The sequence below is a fragment of the Orcinus orca genome, chromosome 5, assembly GCF_937001465.1.
Source record: "Orcinus orca chromosome 5, mOrcOrc1.1, whole genome shotgun sequence".
Lineage (NCBI taxonomy): Eukaryota > Metazoa > Chordata > Mammalia > Artiodactyla > Delphinidae > Orcinus > Orcinus orca.
In genome coordinates this window covers 14,327,122-14,347,067 of record NC_064563.1, presented here as the reverse complement: position 1 = coordinate 14,347,067, position 19,946 = coordinate 14,327,122, and the positions used below count along the sequence as shown (strand labels likewise).

The window sequence follows — 19,946 nt, the reverse complement described above, 5'->3', positions numbered from 1 at the left end:
ACAACAGTACACATAAATGCTCCTGCATTAATGGACTAGGTCTTACCTGTCCGCAGAGGAGCCCACCTGCGGGGAGAAAAGCACGGAGACTTATCAGCTGTCCACCCGTGAGACCATTTCCCCTAAGGGCCTTACCGGCAGCCCTCACACCCACCTGGAAGAGAGCCTTTTTAGTTCTTCTGGGTGGCAGGAGGTAGGCGGGTAAGGGGACAGAGGCCTGACCCTCTTGGCCACGCCCCCATCAAAACAGACACCCTTCCTCACCTGCCTCTTTCCCACCCACCATAACAGGGAGCAGGCAGGGAGGAAAAGCAGCTGTAACGGGGCCCTTTCCACTTCTCACAGCAAACAGGAAGCTCATCCCACCCTGGAATGCTGTCTTCCCTGGAGTAGAAGGCAGCAGCCTGGAGTGGGAAGACTAGGCAACCTGGGGTTCAAACTTACCCCCAGCACCTACAAGATGAGAGTCCTTGCAAAAGTAGCAACCTCTTGATGCCTGTTTCCTTGCCAGTAGAATTGAGATAGTAGTTGTGGGGATTCAGAATATGTCACCCCAAAACATGCCATTTGGGCATATTGATTATTTTGAATTAAAGGTACTTGAGAAGCAGCCAGTACAAGACACTCTGAATCTGCTGAAAGCAGGAGGTGAATCTTCCATGTGAAAAGTACCCCCCAGTGCTAGGAGGGTAGAAGGCACCCTCATCACCAGAAATAGGGAATTCATGGCCCAGAAGCCTGTATAAACAAACCTGTTACTCCTTCACCAGTTCACTACCCCAAGCCCAAACCCCTTTTCTTGTCAATTCTTCACAAATGTATTATTTCTTTGTCTAAAATGTACAAAAGCTTCTTGCTTTCGTTACTTCTTTGAGTCTCATATTTTTATAGGGCTCCTGTACATAGGAAATTAAATTTGTTTTTCCCCTCTTAATCTGTTTTATGTCAATTTAACTGGTAGACCAGCCAAAGGATCTAGAAAAAAAGAAGGGAAGTTTTCCTCCCCACTCAGTCTTGTGCTCACAGCAGGGCTCTAAGAAGGAGATTGCAAACACAACACACTTGGAGCAGAGCTAGTGCTCAGCAGATGGCAGTTTACTTTTACTCTGGAAAACCCAAAGCCCTCCCCACCATTTACTCTTTCCCCCAAGTCAACTTGAAAAAGCAACAGGGGCCTCATCATGTGACCTGAAGGAAGGTCAGTATCTGCAAGCATCTGCCGTCAATCAGGCACAGGCTGTGGGCCTTCTTAAAACAAAACAGATGTGTGGGGATGAGACCAAGGAGCCCATCCTCCCAACCGCAACCTGTGGCCCCTGATTTTCTCAGAGTAAAGAGCTGAAAATGACAAAGGGTTTGATAAGGGTGGTGTATGGAGCCTGGAACAGAGCCCGTCTCCACACCCCCCCACCTCACCCCACGCTGTTGCCTTCTGGCTCTGATGAGCCTGGAGGGAAATTGGGAGAGAATGGAATGGGGTGCAAACCTCTGTGAGCTGGTCTTATTGTGTTACTGAGTCCAAGCTCACTCACAGGACAGGCCAATAAATCAGAGACAAGGTGTTGTGGCAGAGAATAGCAACTTTATTCAGAAAGCCGGGCATCTGAGAATATGGCAGACTAATGTCCTAGAGTCCCATCTTATTGGGGTCTGGATGCCAGTTTCTTTCATAAAACGGGGTGGGGGGGAGGGTGGGTGAGGAAGTAAAATAAAAAGGCCATAAGTCTTCCAAAGTATCTCCTGGCTTGGCCAGCCTGAGGGAGAGGATGTGTTAATTTCTTCTTTTCTGCAGCCATTCACAGGTGGGCAGGGTCAAGGTGTTTCCCTGTGAGCTGAACAAAGGCACTTTAGTTTAACATGCAAGCAGAGGGGCAGGATTCCCCGAGGCAGGCCATTATGTATGCTTACAGCTATAGAGAGCATCCTTTTAGTGATTATAGTAACAAAAGCAACAAAAAGCAAAGATAAAGTAAAAGAAACAGATCTAACATGGAGTCAGATCCTGTTCTTCCCTTCTACAACTGTCTACAATAACTGGGAGTGGGGGCAGGCACAAGGCCCTTCTCTCTTCCTTGAACCAGAGTCTCCTACAAAACAAAAGCCTTACACAGCTGCAGAAGCGGCAGTAAAGCTTGCTGTCTCCAGGGCACAAAGACTCATGTATCTGGAGGAAGGATGGAAGAAAAACTCTACCCCAGCTTAGGGCAGAAACCTGTCTTGTGGGAAGGGAGCTGCTGTACTGTGAAAACACTCAAGCAGCCCTGTGGAGAGGCTCCCATGAAGAATAACTGAGCCCTCTCCACCTCCCTCCCCCCCACCCCCTCCCTGTCCGAAGAACCAGAATCACCTTTCCAGATGCATGAGTAATCCACCTTAGAAGTGCTGCCCCAGTCAAGTCTTCAGCTGACAACTGACTTCAACCTCATTATAAACACCAAGCTAGAACCGTTCAGCCAATTTGCTCCCAAATTCTTCACACACACAAACTGTTAAAGCCAAGCAGGACCCTGCAATTCCTTTCTGTGTCCCCCATTTCTCGTGTGCAGGAAATAGGCTTCATTTAGCCTCCTTGACCTTCCCTGACTTCCAAAGGACAGATTTAAACAGTTGTTAATCAGGGAAGGGAGGGAATGCAGAGACAAGGGAGGAGCAGTCAAGAAACAATAGTACAGACTTGGGGCAGGTCCTGGTTCCTCCTCAAGTAATATACATAAGGATACCTTTGAGTTCTTCTGCAGGAACTAAAGCCTCCACCCAGGTGGAGGATGTTAACTTCAGGCTGAGCACAAGATTCTGGAGCAGCATCCTGTTACCTCACCACTGACCAATCAGAGGAAAGTCACACACCCTGTGGCCCTCACCCCAAATTTTGCCTATAAAATTTTTTCCCAAAAAACCATCTGGGAGTTCAGGGTTTTTGAGCACAAGCCACCCATCCCCATGGCCCTGTAATAAAACTTACACTGCTCCAAACTCTGATGTTTCAGTTTGTTTGGCCTCACAGTGTATCAGGCACATGAACCTGTGTTAGGTAACACTGTGAGACATAATAAATTATTACTTGTTTAAGCCACTAAGTTTTGGGGAGATTTGTTTAACAGTAATAGGAAACCAATACGCGATTTTATACATCAGAATAACAAGTAAAATTTCATTTGAAGAACTCTGTTGTGTAAAAGAAAACAAGAGCAAACAAAAAACTTTAGTATCCATGTAATCCAACCTTCTTAATTCATTAATTAGAAATAGAGCCAAGGAAGATAAAGATATGGTGACATAACTGAGTCAAGGCAAAACCAAACCAGCACACAACTTTGATGGCTACTTCATTCCATAGCATTCAACAAGATCAGATATTGAGAGAACAAGGTATGCAGAACTTGGTTTAGAGAAAAGACTGGTTTATCCAACCTGGTTGTTAAGGCAAGTACCAAGATGTTCTTGAGGGAAGCTTAGATGCCTGGCCTTCAGGTTTAATCTGATAACAAGGTGAGACAGGAAGGGGTCAGGGAACAACCTTTTAAAGAATGATATGGCCCAAGGACAGGACATAAACTGGTTAGAACCAACTAGGTCCAAGATGGCGGATGAGTCAACTTCTGCTAGACATTGAGCCTCAGTATACCCTCATTGTAACACATCAGCACACTAACTGACACACCCACAGGTGCCATGACAGTTCAAAGGTCAACCATAAAAGGTCAAAAAGTGGGTGGTGGTCCAATTCCTGGAAATCCCCACCCTTTCCCCAAAATAGCTGGAATACTCCTCCCACTCATTAGCCTATGAAATTACCCACCCCTATAAAAATGGACAACCCCATACCCTGGGTTCTCTCTCACCTTCTGAAATGACCCACACCCTGTCTATGGAGTGTGTATCTCCCTGAATAAATCTTCTTTTGCTTTACTTTGGCTCGCTCTTGAATTCTTTCCTATGTGAAGCCAAGAACCCACACTTGGCGGCTGTCCCAAGGAGTCACCTGAGACCTGGGACATGACAATCCTCTCGTGCCCCACTCTTTTTCATGCAAGAAAGTGTTGAGGTAACTGGCAAGACGTCACTGTTTATCGCTATCCTGAACATAAGGCATGATGAGTTGGAACTTTAAGTCTTTATTTAAAAAAAAAATTTTTATAAGCAAGTTTAAAACTCATCAATCCATTAACTAAAAACTTTGCTGCCCCAAACATGGCAATTTCCAAACACCAAATCAGTGATTTGCAACATAAATAAAGCAATCAGAATGATGAAAATAGAAGCCTTCCAGCAAAATCCACTTCTGAAAGCTGCTGCCAAAGGGAGAAGAAAAAACATTTTCAAGTTAAAATTTGGACTGAAATTGAGCTGAGAATAAGCTGAAAATTATCACCTCTCTCTGAAACCCAGTGGTTAATTACACTGTTTCACAGCAAGGTGCATACAGATGTAGCTGGGATAAAAGAAATAAATGTACGTTCAGAGAGAATTCAAACCACAATTCTCTTGATGGTATGTTAGTCACTTCTTTTTCCTGAGCACAGGCCAGGCTGAAAATATCATGCTGACTTCCTTCCGTAGAGGTTGTGAAATTGCTAGAAAATGGCTGAGGACCTTTGTCCTGTCTCTTCAAATGACAAGTTCCCAGATCTCTCCTTTCAACACTCCCTGGTCACTGCTATTTATGTTCCCACCTGGAAGCATATGCAGTGTGTGGGACCGGTCCCAAAACTTGCTGGGGTTCTTGCTGTTTCCCTAGTCTGTGTGAGTAGCAAAGATGTGGAAGGTCTCACACGTGCAGGGGCTGGGGCTGCTGCACAGGTCTATATGGAAGCGCTTTCCTCTCTACTCAAAATATGATTTATATTATGATTTAATTTTTATATAAATGCATCTACTCACAGTCAAAGGCAGGTAGAATAGGGCTATTTAAATAATTAGAATGAGCAGAGTAGCTCATGTTGAAACGAAGCAGGACCCTGTGGGGTTCTCCCAGGTACAAATCCTTTCCATGTCCCCCACTTCTTGTTCATAGGAAACAGGTTTCATTCAGCCTCCTTGACCTTCCCTGAGTTCCAGACAGGGAAGGGAGGGGATGCAGAAGCAAAGGAGGAGCAGTCAAAACAAACAAAACTAAACAAAACAAAAAACAGTGCAGAGTAAAGCAGGGTCCTTGTTCCTCCTCAAGGGATATACATAACAATGTGTTTGAGTTCTGCTACAAGAACTAAAGCCCCCACCCAGGTGGAGGATGGTAACACCAGGCTGAGCACAAGATTCCTGGAGCACCACCCTGTTACCTCACCACCAACCAATCAGAAGGAAGTCACACACCCTATAGCCCTCAAGCCAAATATTGCCCTTTAAAAACTCTTCCCCCACAAACCATCAAGGAGTTTGGGGTTTTTTGAGGACTAGCTGCCCACTGTCCTTGCTTGGCCCTGAAATAAACCTTTCTCTGCTCCAAACTCCAGCGTTTCAGTTGGTTTGGCCTCACTGTGCGTCAGGCACACGAACTGAGCTTGGGTTCGACAACAATATACAATGTGCCAAGGTGACGTATTTTGCAGTAGTGTGTCCTGACCCCACCATTAGTTTATTCTCTTCTTTATCATGGTTGATTGAAATGTATTATTATTATCATTGTTATTAATAGTTTTTAAATTTTCTTTTATCTTTACTGCTCATTGTTAATAAAGTTATGTAAATTTTTAGAACTATTGTCAAAATAGAAAATTATCCAGTTTCTTTCACAGATGTAGAAACTGGAAGATTTCAAGGCATGTCAGGTTTTCCTGTGCACTGAGCAATATTAAAGAATTATCACATCAGTATACTAAAAGCCATTCCTAGACCCAGTCACATACAATGAACATTCTATTAAGGGTTTGACTTTGTATGTGGGCCAAGGCCCACAAAGCTCTCCTAGGAAAACTGGCCTGCTGCCTGGCCCCAGCCTCACAGACAGAAAGGAAGGTCACTTCCTGGAAGGCCACGAAGCTGAGAAAGTTGAAAATTGAGAGGACCTCAAGAAGAGAGGAATTTACCAAATTGATAGGTTCTCTATGTTAAATCTGGTGGACATAGTGTCTTGGGTTTTGTTCCTCAAGCCTAGGAAAGAAAATAATAGAGACTTTATAAAGTCCAATTTGAGATTCCTAATCCATATAGTTGCCCAATACTATATGGCTCTAGATTTGAAAAGCAAACTTGAGGAAGCCTTTAGGGTTACTTAACGCTCTCCCTGCACCTCTTAAACTTTGCAGATTACTTACGATCCCAGTAGAGGAGACTGTCAAGAAAAATTATCCTAAACTTGAAAATAGGCCAAGATTATTGGGCATTCTTTCAGAGTAATGTTGGGAGTGTTCCTCTGACTGGCTTTCTATGGACCAGGCTATTTTATAGCTCTGTAGGGGTAGAGGCAAACTTACAGAAAATTGACGGCAGTGCAAATAATTTTTGCCCGAAAGCAATACAGTGGCTGCCTGACAAATGCTGATTTTGTCTGGTAGTAAGACAATTGATTTCCATCTGTAAAAATGATAACCTTCAAAGTTACTCTTTATTGTCTGTAGGATATTAACCAATTCTGCATCTCTGAACAAACTCATTTCAACATTTTCTTTGGTCTGACTCTTGTAAAGCTCTGTTCTTCAAATTCTCATTTGAATTAGTTTTAACATTTTACTGGTTCCCTAATGAGTGGAATAAAATCTTTGACATGTTCATTTTATATTTTTATGAAGTCATGTATGCAACTTTTTGAGAAGTATTTTTCAGCACATGAAACCAAGCAGGATCCTGTGGGGCTCCTGGGCACAAAAGTCTTTCCATGTCCCCTGTTTCTTATTTGTAGGAAATAGGCTTCATTCAGCTTCCTTGACCTTCTCTGAGTTCCAGAGGATAGATTCAAACAGTTGCTAATTAGGGAAGGGAGGGGATGCAGAGACAAGGGAGGAGCAGTCAAGAAACAATAGTTCAACCTTGTGGCAGGGTTCTGGTTCCTCCTCAAGGGATACACATCACACTATCTTTGAGCAGAACTAAAACCCCCACCAAATGGAAGATGATAAGTACTCAATGGAGCACTCTTTATTCCAGAGAGAAGGTCACAGTTCAATAGCCTTGAGAACCACAGAAGCCCATCATGAGACCACCTGATGCCAGATGATCTCTAGATTGAAGGAATGCAGACCCTGCACGCACCCTAATCCCTATCAGCAACTCTGCCCATTGACTATAAGACTCCTCACAACCCCCCACCCCCACCCCAGGTTGAGACACACAATTTTGAGGGCATTAGCCTGCTGTGGCCCCCTTTGCCTATCAAAGCAATAAAGCTATTCTTTTCTGCCTCACCCAGAACTCTGTCTCCGAGATTCAGTTCAGTGCTGGTGCATAGAGGCCGGGTTTCCTCATCAAACATGCACTAAAAATATTCCAGCAGTTATAATATGCCTCCTTAGCCCAGTCTTAAGGTCCAGTTCACACTATGGAGCCAGATTAAGCTTCCCATTGTCCAGCTCTGACTCTATCACCCTCTTGTTCAAAACTCTTCAATAGCTCCCTCCTCTTGATACAAGAAGGTTCAAATACATTAGGTTGGTATCCCAGGCCTCTTACAATCATGCCCCAACCTCTCTAGATCTACCCTTGGCTTCAGGTAGACAGTAGGTACCTAATTAATGTGTGGTAACAAATGGATGACTGAACTCACTAATACCATTTACCTGAACGTAATGGCTTGCTTTCTGCTGTTAAGAATGAAAGCTGTCCCTTTCCCTTATTGGGCATCCCACCTAAAGTATTTTTCATCTGGCTTCCCCCAGGAGCAGAGGTCAAGACAAGGTTTTAAGGATCAGTAGTTTGAGAGCTGATTTGAGAAAACTCCAGCAAATATGTAAAAAAGGTGGCCTGGGAAGAGAACAATGTGACAGAGGGTGTGTGATGAAGCCAGCTCCCATGGTATGTGACTGTGAAACAGAGCAGAACCCGTGCCCACACTCACAAGTGAAAAGGCCCCTCCATGTTTATAGAAGAGCTGAAGTCTCCCAGACCACTCTGAGTCACAAAGAGCAGGCTAAAGCAGCTAATGATTAGGACAATGGAGTCACAGACTCAGTGACTGATGAATATTCCTGAGTTGTCTTACAGATACTGTAACTGCCACCACAGGGAAAAAGCTAACTGCATGACGAACAGACTGCAGCCATGACATAAGCTGCTCCACCTTGAGCAGTACTGCATGTATGGCTAGTACAATTCTAAGAACTGGCCTTAGGAGAGTGGGATTAACACTATTGCTCATAATAATCTATATCTTTGTGGGCATCCAACTAATTGTAGTTTGTTCTGCCCATGTATGAAAATGGGCAACTACAACTGTCAGCAAAGAGATGCCACAGACCCATGTCAACATCTTCCACTCTAAGAACATGGTACCTTGTGTCATCATGAAGAAGTTACAGACATTAACCCATGATCCCATAGAAATGAAATGATGTTCTGAGAAGTGGGGATTTGTAAGCAGCTTTTGGCAGGAAAGACCACTTTGCAGGAAAGAGTTCTCTGCAGGAGGCCCCTTTTCTCTTGACACTAATCTTAAGCCAGGCACCCCCATGATCTACTCATCTCTGGCTGAAGCACACCTTTCAAATCTTTTGACCACACAGTACTTTGCCTAACGTGTTGGTTCTTTCTGTAGAACAAAGAAGTCGAAATGAAGAATAAGTAACTAACAGATGACCTGATCTCTTCCCCATCTTCCCCTTCAGTAAACTCATGAACAAACTGTGTAAAGAAGATAGTACCTAAAGAAAGACCACAAGCCTGCACACAGTGGGGGTTAGTGATGACTCTGACCCTCTATCTCAATGAGTAACTGAGATTGCATCCCTGTTTACCTTTAGAAGCTTTCATGGCTGAGCAGAATCTTCAGAGGTGGTTTTGGGGGACCCTGTGTCCACCATCTCCCCAGATTACTGGCTTTCTGATTAAAGGCAACTTTCCTCTCTACCATCGTCTGTGAGTATTGATTTTGTAAGGGGCAAGCAGTGGGACCCGATTCCATAACAAATGGAGCTCGCTTCTACTGAGGTGTCCTGGGGGGTAGAGCAGGACCCTCCTCAGAGCTGTCCCAACCAAGCAGTGAGGACAGTGTGTATTTATCTACTGATTCCCCATCTGTCATTGGTTGAGTGTTACTTCTGGGGACATTGTCTCCTGACACTTGCAGCTGCTCTGCACACAGGCCAAGCTGGCTCCCTCCTCCAGACAGAAATGCTCAGGGAGAGTCAAATTTCTTCCCAGTAAGCAGTCTTCAGAGCACCAACAGCCCAGGATGCAATCCTGCAGAGATTCCCAGCCAAGTAATTCAACTTGTTTCCTACAGATTAAGACAGGCTCCTCTCTCCTAACAACTCTCTATGTCAGAAGCTGAATTTTTTTCTGATTATATTCTACCACTACTGAGTTATATTGCAGTCCTAGATTTAGGCATTATGGCTTTGGAATATATTGAAGGGTCTCAGGGGTCTGGACTCATCGTGTTTGGCCATAAAGGCAATTAGATGTCTGCAATTTTTTTATTAAGATTGTATAACGTGTCAATTACACGCAAGATGAGATTGTTTGGGACTCCTGCTTGCCTTTATGGCATCTCCTTTCCATACTTTTAATGTGCTCCCTTTGGGCTCTGTTTAGCATGCAGGTTACAGTGTGGGGAAGCAGAGGTGAGGGGAGGAGGCCAAATGCTGGGAATCTGAATCATCCTTGTTAAAAGATAATCTGCATGCACATGAGGAAGGAAGAAGGGGAGGCTCATATCTCTCTGCAGGAAGTTCTTGAAAACCAATCACAGACAGCTATCTGTTCACCTCTGGAAAGGAGGAGGGCCAGATGGAATGTGGGTAGCTTTGGGAACCAACTGAGTCATGAGAAATTTCAAATTGTGATAAAATTCAACCATAAACGTGCTCCAGTACAGGTGGAACAAGGCTTGTAACCAAGCAGGACACTGTGGGGCTTTCCTTGGACAGACCCCTCCCCGCATATCCTCTGTTGTAGCTCTTCTCTGAAGTACCCAGATAATAGTATTTGCTATATTTCCTGAGTTTTTCAGATCCTAAAAACCACCACCAAGAGGAAGAAATTAACTGCTTGATGATCATGAGCACAGAGCCCCCCGACCTACTGGCACCTAAGGATGGATAATGTTAACCCCTGTGACACTGCCCTGTTACCTCAAAATCAGCCAATCAGAGAATTATGCAGGAGTTGATCACACACCCTATGATCCCCCCTCCATCACCTGGCCCTCAAAATGCTTTGCTGAAACCCTTCGGGGAGTTTAGGGTTTTGGGGGGCATGAGCCACACATTCTCTTCGCATGGCCCTGCAATAAACCTTTTTCTGCTCCAAACTCTGACGTTTTGGTTTGTTTGGCCTCACTGTGCATTGGGCACATGGACTTGTATTTGGTAACAGGCTGACTCCCAGTTCAGACTGCATAATTATACTTGAAGAAATGCTATAATCTGTGGATTTCTTACCCAAAAACTGGGTTTGTCTCTTGGTGGGTGTTGAGCCAAAAGACACAACCAAGCCAAAGATCAGGAGAAGGAAGGATTTATTACCTGCAGCAAATAAGGAGAACACCTGGGATCTTTCCCAAAGCAGTTTCTCCCCCAAACAGCAAACTTGGGGAAGTTTTAAGGTAAGGGTACAGGCATATTCATGAGGGGCTTGGGTGGTGTTTGCATATCCATGAAGGGCTTGAGCAGAGGAGAATTCAGCATAGAATTGGTGCAAAGGTCAACAGAGTCTAAGCTTTAGCTGATTGAAGTCAGAAAATGTCAGCAGCATCATCCCTTAGGTTCCAGTAGATCTGGCGGTTGAGCTTCGGACTAATCTTTACCATTGAAGTAGAACTGGGAGCCTTTTTACCTGATTTGTTATCTTTGCTATTGTTACTCTCTTGCCTGATAACAGTCCTTCGTTTCTTTGTTCTTTTGTTCCCTTAAGATCATTAATTATTGAGACCTGTTCAAGGGCAAGCACTGTGGCCAGGCTTAGATCCCAAAATGGCTTCTCTTATGTCAAGAAAGTCATGCCTGGTTCTCCTTTCCCGGGGACCCCCTACAGTACCTACTTACAGATTTACACACCAAGCTGCCAGTCCTTCACCTCTTCCCTCTGCCTCTCACCCCGTTTCCAGCACACTCCTTACCGCCCTGGGTTCCAGTGTTCTTAGAGGCTTATTCAGATTTGCAGTTAGTTATGCTCAAGAACAGTAGTTCTCAAATTGAGCTGCATCAAAATCACCTGGAAGTTTTGTTAAAATGCAGATTGCTGGGTCTGAACTCCAGAGTTGCTGATTCAATAGTTCTGGGGTAAATTTGCCTCTCAGGAAGTTCCCAGGTGATGCTGATACTGCTGGTCCAAAGGACATACTTTGAAAACCACTGCTCTAGAAATAGTAGGTAATTGGACATGGGTCTTCAGCCCCAGAAGTCTACCCAGTCTTTACAGAATGATTGAAATCATCACATCCTTCAAAAGGCCCACAAATACCTCCCAGATCAGCTCTATGTTGAAACAAGCAGATCATCCCATTTTGGGGCTTCTGAATTTTAGGATTTGCATCAGAAAGTCCTCAACAATGATCCCACGCACAATCATCTACATTCTTGCTTCTCCACAAAGTTTGTGGATTGTTCCTAAAGCCCCATATGCAATCTTTTCATTAAAGCTTTCACTCCTAAAAGGCCAAGTATCTACTCAGTGTGAATATGACTGTTCTACAGATGGGAAAAGAGGAAAGATCCCATGAACATAGGAATCTGCTAAATGTAATGGAATTTGGGTCGTCCGTCTCCTGGCTGAATGCAAGTTTCACTCTGGTTCCCTCAGCGTTTGGTGACTTCAAGGACAGCCTTTGGCCCACAATCCAAAGAAAGTAGCACCTGTGAGAACTAGAGCCCTACCTCCCAATTTTGGCATTTGGTATGAAAATCAGTATCTTTTGGCTTTTTTTTTTTTGGTATGAAAATCAACAGCTACCAGTGGATTCTTGCCCCTAAAGGTGGGGACTAGAGCTCTTTAATCCAGCACCACAGCACAGACAGAGAGCCCACCAGCAAGTCCCCTGAAGCTGCTTTGACAAGGACTTGGGGACAGGTCCTGGAATCCCAGTGCCCAAACTGAGCTACAGACATTGAGCTGGGATCCACAGGGACAGGGCTGCTGTGAGAAGGGGTAAGCCCATCCTCTGAGCCGAGGATTTCCCATCTATTCACTGGATGACTTAGAATAAGCCACCGATTTCTCTGAATTAGTGTCCTCATCTGTAGTGATAACACAGCCTGTGTTTACTGAGAGCTGGACTATGGGCCAGGTGCTATGCTAGTCCTTGTCGACCAAAAAAAACCCACAGAAGGCTGCAAACAAGAGTTTTTTTAGGGTTGTAAGAATTGCCGTTTGGGGGCCTCCCTGGTGGCACAGTGGTTAAGAATCTGCCTGCCAATGCAGGGGACACGGGTTCGAGCCCTGGTATGGGAAGATCCCACATGCCATGGACCAACTAAGCCTGAGTGCCCCAACTACTGATCCTGCACTCTAGAGCCCGCGAGCCACAGCTACTGAGCCCGAATGCCACAACTACTGAAGCCTGCGTGCCTAGAGCCCATGATCCGCAACAAGAGAAGCCACCGCAATGAGAAACCCACGCACCGCAATGAAGAGTAGCCCCCGTTCGCTGCAACTAGAGAAAGCCCGCGTGCAGCAACGAAGACCCAACGCAGCCAAAAATAAACAAACAGATAAATAAAATTTAAAAAAAAAAAGAATTGCAATTTGGGAGGTGTACCAATTCCAATAGCAACTCAAATGTGCTCCAAGGGAAATAGTGTAAGGAACGAACGGCACCAAGAAACAGAGGAGAGCTTAAACAAACTTTATTTGGGAACGCTCCCGGGAGAGGATCCCTGGTCCGAGAGAAAGGGGCCAAAGAAGTCGCGCCTGGGCGAGGGTTTGGGCAGAATTTATAGGGGAAGAAGGGAAAGGGGTGTGGTGAATCCGGGAAGGCGCAGGGTATTCCTTATTTGGTGGTCTTTTCGGGTATCGTGGCAATATCTGGTGCCGGTCGCATCAGTCTTGGGACCGTTAGTCCCGCCCCTCGAAAGGCGGGAAGGCTGGGCCGGGTGGAAAGTCCCCAGGTCAGTTCCTGGAATTGGGTGCTCCGGAAAGTCTCCAGGTCAGTTTCTGGAACTGGGTGCTCCGGAAAGTTTCGGTCTGATGCAACCTGTGAGTCTGATTGCGTTCTCCTGCCTCGGGCCAGTTGGCCTTACAAATAGAGAATAGCAGGTGTTTGTAAAGACAACAGACTGAGACATTCAGAGAAGTTACATAGGTTGTTTTACAGAACTACAACGCGTGCCAGCAGACATTCGGATACTTACTTGTCGGCAGCAGATTGCTTGCTGAGCTGCAGTTTCTAGGGAGTAAAGAAAATGAGTTCTAGGTGGTCTGTGGATGCCTGGGTCAAAAGTTTATATTATATCTGGGTGGAGGTATGTTAAGTTCCCCCTCTCTACTGCCTTCCTGGCTCCAGGGTAGATCCCTTTGACCTAAGTGACTGCATTTTATTATTTATAGTCCACATCCTTTATCACATTAATTCTTCCTGAGAACTGCATTATCACATTAATTCTTCCTGAGAACTCTATGCAATGGGTATTATTATTACCCCATTTTACAGATGAGGACACTGAGGCATGAACTGGCTGCATAATTGGCCCAAGTACCTAAGTGGTGAAAGATTCAAACTCAGTTCTATGTGGCTCTAAACCATCCTTTCCCTAGTGTGGTCTCATCTAATCTCATGATTTTGAGCCCCATCTACTAGCTAATGACCCTCAAATTTATACCTTCAACTCCAATAAGTATCTCCAAAACTGAACTCTTGATCCAGCCTCGACCATCTCAAAAGTGGTGATGGATAGAAACAGACTGAATACGAAATAGTTTGGAGGCAAAAGCAACACAATTCTACCATTAGTCCCTGGCCAAGAGTGCAAAAAAGTTCTCACATAATTACTGGGATTTTTCGTGGTCAGGGAGTGAGAGGATTAGGACAGTCTTTCCCTTAAATCCCATTAGAATGCAAATCTCCCAAACAAAGATAGCATCACCTCAATCAGTAACAAACCTTATCACCTTTATGTGACTAATTTGACTGAGACCTGACCGGAGGCATGTGCAGAGGAATAGCAAATGCCCAGGGCAGGACTCCCCAGCCCAAGGGCCCACCTGGCCTGGCAGGTAAAGTGAGTGAGTGAGGCCGCCCCGCTTTCAGAGGATAACCTGCAGCCCCTGCTGTTGCCTTGTTAACAAAGGCATGCTGCTTCTCCAGTCCAGCCCCTCCCTAGCACGGGACAGTATTGCTGGAGCTTCCAGTTTTCTGAGATGGAGCATGGACTGCAGGTTATTAAAGTGTGAGAATGCTCAATTTTTAAACATTGGAACTAATTTATACTGGGGAGGGGGGGCTCTGAGGGGGAAAAAAGAAAAATAAGGTCAACCCTTGCAGTAATTTTGGAATTTCTAGACTAGTATGTTTAGACGTTAACTCATTCGATTCTTACATTAATCCTGTGAGGTTAAGTGGGAGTGTTCCCATTCTGCAGATGAGAAAACCGAGACTCACAGGGCATGGAACTTGCTGCAAATTAGTCTGAGGTCTTGGGCCTGAATTTCTATATCTGTAAAATGTGGAAGAGGAGGTTTCTGAGTGCCCTGAAGTTGGGTGCGGAGGTCTGCACAAGTTAACACGTGTGTATTTTTCTCAGAAAAGGATGTATAATAAGCTTCATCATATTCTCAAAGGGGTCCCAGACACAAACAGCTTGAGTATCACCATCCCAGAGAGGATACAGATGAGGAATTTATAGAAGAAGCCTGTCAGTTGTCCAATAAACATGAAAAACTGCTCAGCTTCTCTGCAGTCAGGGAAATGCATGTGAAAGAAAGGGGCTTATTTCAAAGATAAGCCATGAGGATCCAAGGACCAGAGGTGGTGCAGTGAAGCTGCAAATGGCTCATTCAATCAGTTATGGCTCCTTTTGTGGTCGTGCCTCTCCTGCTTGATGTCTGTGGTCATTCTTGCGCTAATCATGCCAATTGCCCAATGGCTTCACAATTTCTGTGCACCAACCTTCAAGGAACAACTATAAAGCTCAGTGTATCAGGATATTATTCAAGGCCAATTCTGGCTGTTTGAAAATATTTTGTATCTTTTGAATCATTTTATAACATCCTACCCTCCTCTCTACTGCAAAAGGATTTTCAGTAATAACTACGAAATGAAACTGATGATAACAATGATCAGAAGGGAAATGAAGACAGTAAATTTTTCTATTATTGAATTGCATGTGCATAATTATGTCAGTAAATAAATTTTTAAATAAGTATTACATTACAACGGATAAAAGATGATTAACATTTTAAAATTATATAAATGCAATTTTTGAAAAAGAAAAACTTACCTATGCCATCTCAGTGATGAAATAACATTATAGTTCTTGTGTTTGAGCCTTAACTTTTGCAAATGTCAATGATTTGGTCCAAATTTGCATATTCATGTTAAATAGAATAGCCAGATTTGCCTACCTATCTCTTCACTAACAGTTCATGGAAGACAGGTTTTTTTGGTTGTTTGTTGTTTTTTTTTTAAGAAGATGTTGGGGGTAGGAGTTTATTACTTAATTTATTTATTTTTGCTGTGTTGGGTCTTCGTTTCTGTGCTAGAGCTTTCTCTAGTTGTGGCAAGCGGGGGCCACTATTCATCGCGGTGCGCGGGCCTCTCACTATCGCGGCCTCTTGTTGCGGAGCACAGGCTCCAGATGCGCAGCCTCAGTAGTTGTGGCTCACAGGACTAGTTGCTCCGCGGCATGTGGGATCCTCCCACACCAGGACTCGAACCCATGTCCCCTGCATTAGCAAGCAGATTCTCAACCACTGCGCCACCAGGGAAGCCCGAAGACAGTTTTTATTAATTTTAATTCTTAAAGTTTTCTTTCACTCGAAGTAAGTTATTCAAATCATTAAGAAAAGTCTTAAACGGACTTTTACCCACTTCCCTGGTTGCACAGTGGGTAAGACTCCACGCTCCCAATGCAGGGGGCCCGAGTTCGATCCCGGCTCACAGAAGTAGATCCCACATGCAAGCCGCAACTAAGAGTTTGTATGCCACAACTAAGGAGCCCACCTCCAGCATCTAAGGAGCCTGCCTGCCGCAACTAAGAGACCCAGCGCAACCAAATAAATAAAAAGAGAGGCACCTAGTTCTCAAAAAAAAAAAGTCTTAAACATAAAGATAAATTTAACCGATTCATAAAAACCTCAATTTATAATGAATGTCAGAAATGCATCATTTTCCACATCTTTGTTTCTTCAGGATTGTTCTCAGCAGTCTTCATATGTCTCTGTAGCTCAAACATTTCCACTGAAATGTTTTCACCAGAAGATTCATCATAAATTTCTATTACATTTAGTAAAATCCCTGAAGATTTTCCTCTTACACTGAATTTAGAGAAAATGACTAAATAGTGAACATTGAAATTATTTGATCCATTGCTTTAGAATGAGTGTCTTGTTCCTGGTGAAAACTATCCAGGTGTTCAAAGACTGTCCTTTTGATTTCTTCTGGCAATAGAAGACCAGCACCTTTTGTCATATTTCCTGGAGTTCTTCTTCAAAATTTGACTCTGTTTTCCATGGAATTGCCTATTTCCTTACTTTTTTGCAGTTGTTGTATTATTCCTGGCTTTCTCCACAGTTTCTGTGCACTGACCTTCAAGGAACAATGATAAAGCTTGGCGCTTCAGAATACGTGATTCAAGCCTGATTCTATTTGAAAAAGTTGTTGTGTACTTTAATCTCCAAACAGAAAAATTACATCCAACTCTCCTGGTTTATTATGAATCTCCAGTGTAAACACGAGTGTGTGGTACCATAGGGACTGGAGACACAAGCCACACCTGAAGTGAGCTAGAATTATTGAAAAACATTATAATTCACTTTTAAACAAATATGTGTGGCTGAGTTTGTGTGCATTGGAGGCCAGTTGTATAGCTGGGACTCGAAGCTTACACATATTATTAAAACTCAACAGTACCCACAGCAATAGCTTAGAATGTAGGCCAAAAAAAGATTTTTTAAAAATTTATTTTACTGAACTGTAGTTGATTTACAATGTTGTGTTAATTTCTGTTGTACAGCAAAGTGACTCAGTTATACATATATATATTCTTTTTCATATTCTTTTCCATTATGGTTTATCACAGGATATTGAATATAGTTTCCTGTAATATACAGTAGGACCTTGTTAGTTATCCATTCCATATATAATAGTTTGCATCTGCTAATCCCAAGCTCCCAATCCACCCTCCCTCACCCCCTCCCCTTTGGCAACCACAAGTCTGTTCTCTATGTCTGTGAGTCTGTTTCTGTTTCTGTTTCATAGATATGGTCATTTGTGTCATATTTTACATTCCACAAATAAGTGATATCATATGGTATTTGTCTTTCTTCTTCTGACTTACTTCACTTAGTATGATAATCTCTAGTTCCATTCATGTTGCTGCAAATGGCATTATTTCATTCTTTTTTATGGCTGAGTAGTATTCCATTGTATATATGTACCACATCTTTATCCATTCATCTGTCAATAGACATTCAGGTTGCTTCCAGGTGTTGGCTATTGTAAATAGTGCTGCTATGAACATAGGGTTGCATGTATATTTTTGAATTAGAGTTTTCTCCAGATATATGCCCAGGAGTGGGATTGCTGGATCATATGGCAACTCTACTTTTAGTTTTTTTGAGGAACCTCCATACTGTTCTCCATAGTGACTGTATCAATTTACATTCCCACAAACAGCAACAAAAGATTTTTGAGGGGTGGAGTACGTTATCACTGACATTGTTAGAATGGCCTACATGTGGTGATGGATAAAAGCAAACTGACATTGTTTGCAATCTTTTATTGCTTTTACCTTGGGCACCTGCTCTCACCAGGGTCGGTTTGCCACTGTAGAGAGACACCACTTTTCAATCATAATTCTGGAAAAATCTAGACGTGTGACAGCACCTAATGCTGGACCAAGATGTGGAGTGTCTGGGGGCAGTGAGTTAGAAGGGGAAGGGAGAAGGCAGAATATACTCACTCATTGCAGGAGAAAATGGGGATCAGTCTCACCTTTGGGCTAGAAGCTGGTAATATCTATGAAAATTAAACATAAACATGCCTTTCAATCTAATCATCCTACTCCCGGGAAAGAGGCTGAAGGTACCTCAAAATATTGTTATATCTGAACTGTGGAATTCCACAAGGCCACTAACAAGAATAAGTAAGAACTGGATTGGCTGACTCAGAAGTATTTCCACGGTGTTTTATTAATGGAAAAAAGCAAATGTTTACCAACTACAAGCCCTTCTACGTGTGATATGAAATTTTCCATGAGGGTAAGAGCCCAGGGGAAGGCCCGGAAGGTCTCCTACCCACCTGGCTTATCCCGACAAGAGAGGGGAGGGGTCAAAGCAAGAAAAAATAAGCCGTAGATAAGAGAAAATAACTAAAGAGTCCCACAATAAAAACAGCATGCAAAATACTCCAGTTATATAAAATTACATGTATTTGTTCACTGTCCCAGAGAACTATGAAAAAAAGGCCAAATTACTCAGGGCTGCCAGTCAGAACTTTCTATGATGATGGAAACGTGTTCTATTCATGCTGTGCTATCCAAACCAGTAGCCAAGAGACGCATGTGGCTACTGAGCGCGTGAAATGTGGTTATTGTGACCGAGGAACCAAATCTTTAATTTATTTAATTTTAATTAAACTTAAGTAGCTAGTACAGCTATAGACAATGGTTTACTATAAGCAGTACTGTTGCTTTATTTTCTTTTTTCTACTCTTTATAGTGTTTGAATGGTTCTATGATGAGCAGTTATTATGTAATCAGTAAAATAAATAAATAAATAAAATTTAAAACATGTAGAGAAGCAGTATGTGTGGTGATTAAGAGCTCAGATTTAGATCCAGAGAGCCTGGTTCAAATCATAGCCTTGTTACTTCATTGCTTATAATTTGGAGCAAATGCCAAATAAATAATTTTTTTTTTTTAAAGGGACTTCCCTGGTGGTCCAGTGGTTAAGACTCCATGCTCCCAATGCAGGTGCGGGGGGGGTCTGGCTTTGATCCCTGGTTGGGGAACTAGATCCCACATGCTGCAACAAAGATCCCACATGTCCCAACTAAGACCTGGCGCAGCCAAATAAATACATACATACATATATACATAAATATTTTTAAAAATAATAATTTGGGAAAAATTACTTAGCCTCAAATTGCTTTCTTTACTATGCTTCAGTCTCCTCACCAGTAAAAGGGGCATAATCATAGTATCCGTGTCATGGGGTTACTGTGAGGATGAAGTGAGTCTGTACATGAGAAACTCTTAGACCAGTTCGTGGCACGTGGTGTTTGATAAGTATTTGCAAATACAAATATTACCAAGGGTTTAGTTGCAAGTGATAGGAGACTCTGGCTAAAGAATTTACTCATTGGATACCTGTGGGCTCCCAGAAATGTTGAGATGTCTGGAGGACCAGGTTTCAAGCCCAGAGGGCAGACCCCCAAGTGATGCCTCACTGCTGTTCCAATGCCAACATATGTTGTCAGGGGCCACTGCTTCCCTTCGATTCCCGAGTGCAAGTCCTGTCAAGTGTATCAGGTTGGCACAGCTTAGATCACCAGTTCAGGCTGAAGCCCTGGCTGGAGGGAGTCTGGGCAGGCGAGTACTCTACCTGCTAACTCAGCCTCTGTCGGGGGAGGGGGAGGCTCCACGATGGGAGGGCTCCCCTCAGATTCAAAACACTTCCTGTGCTGGGAAGACCAAAATAAA

At 43.5% G+C, this 19,946-nt stretch overlaps 2 long non-coding RNA genes across 2 annotated transcripts; both read right to left on the bottom strand.

The window, feature by feature from the left end:
- Positions 1-1,676: 1,676 nt before the first annotated feature.
- Positions 1,677-9,101, bottom strand: LOC125964486 (uncharacterized). Its single transcript, XR_007477546.1, has 3 exons — positions 8,886-9,101; positions 3,412-3,478; positions 1,677-1,832 (listed from the first exon to the last, which is right to left on the bottom strand). It is a non-coding gene; the product is annotated as an uncharacterized LOC125964486 (long non-coding RNA).
- Positions 9,102-13,306: 4,205 nt separating this feature from the next.
- LOC125964494 (uncharacterized) lies at positions 13,307-18,233 on the bottom strand. The gene is made up of 3 exons (XR_007477557.1): positions 18,207-18,233; positions 14,625-14,741; positions 13,307-13,323 (listed from the first exon to the last, which is right to left on the bottom strand). It is a non-coding gene; the product is annotated as an uncharacterized LOC125964494 (long non-coding RNA).
- Positions 18,234-19,946: the final 1,713 nt, after the last annotated feature.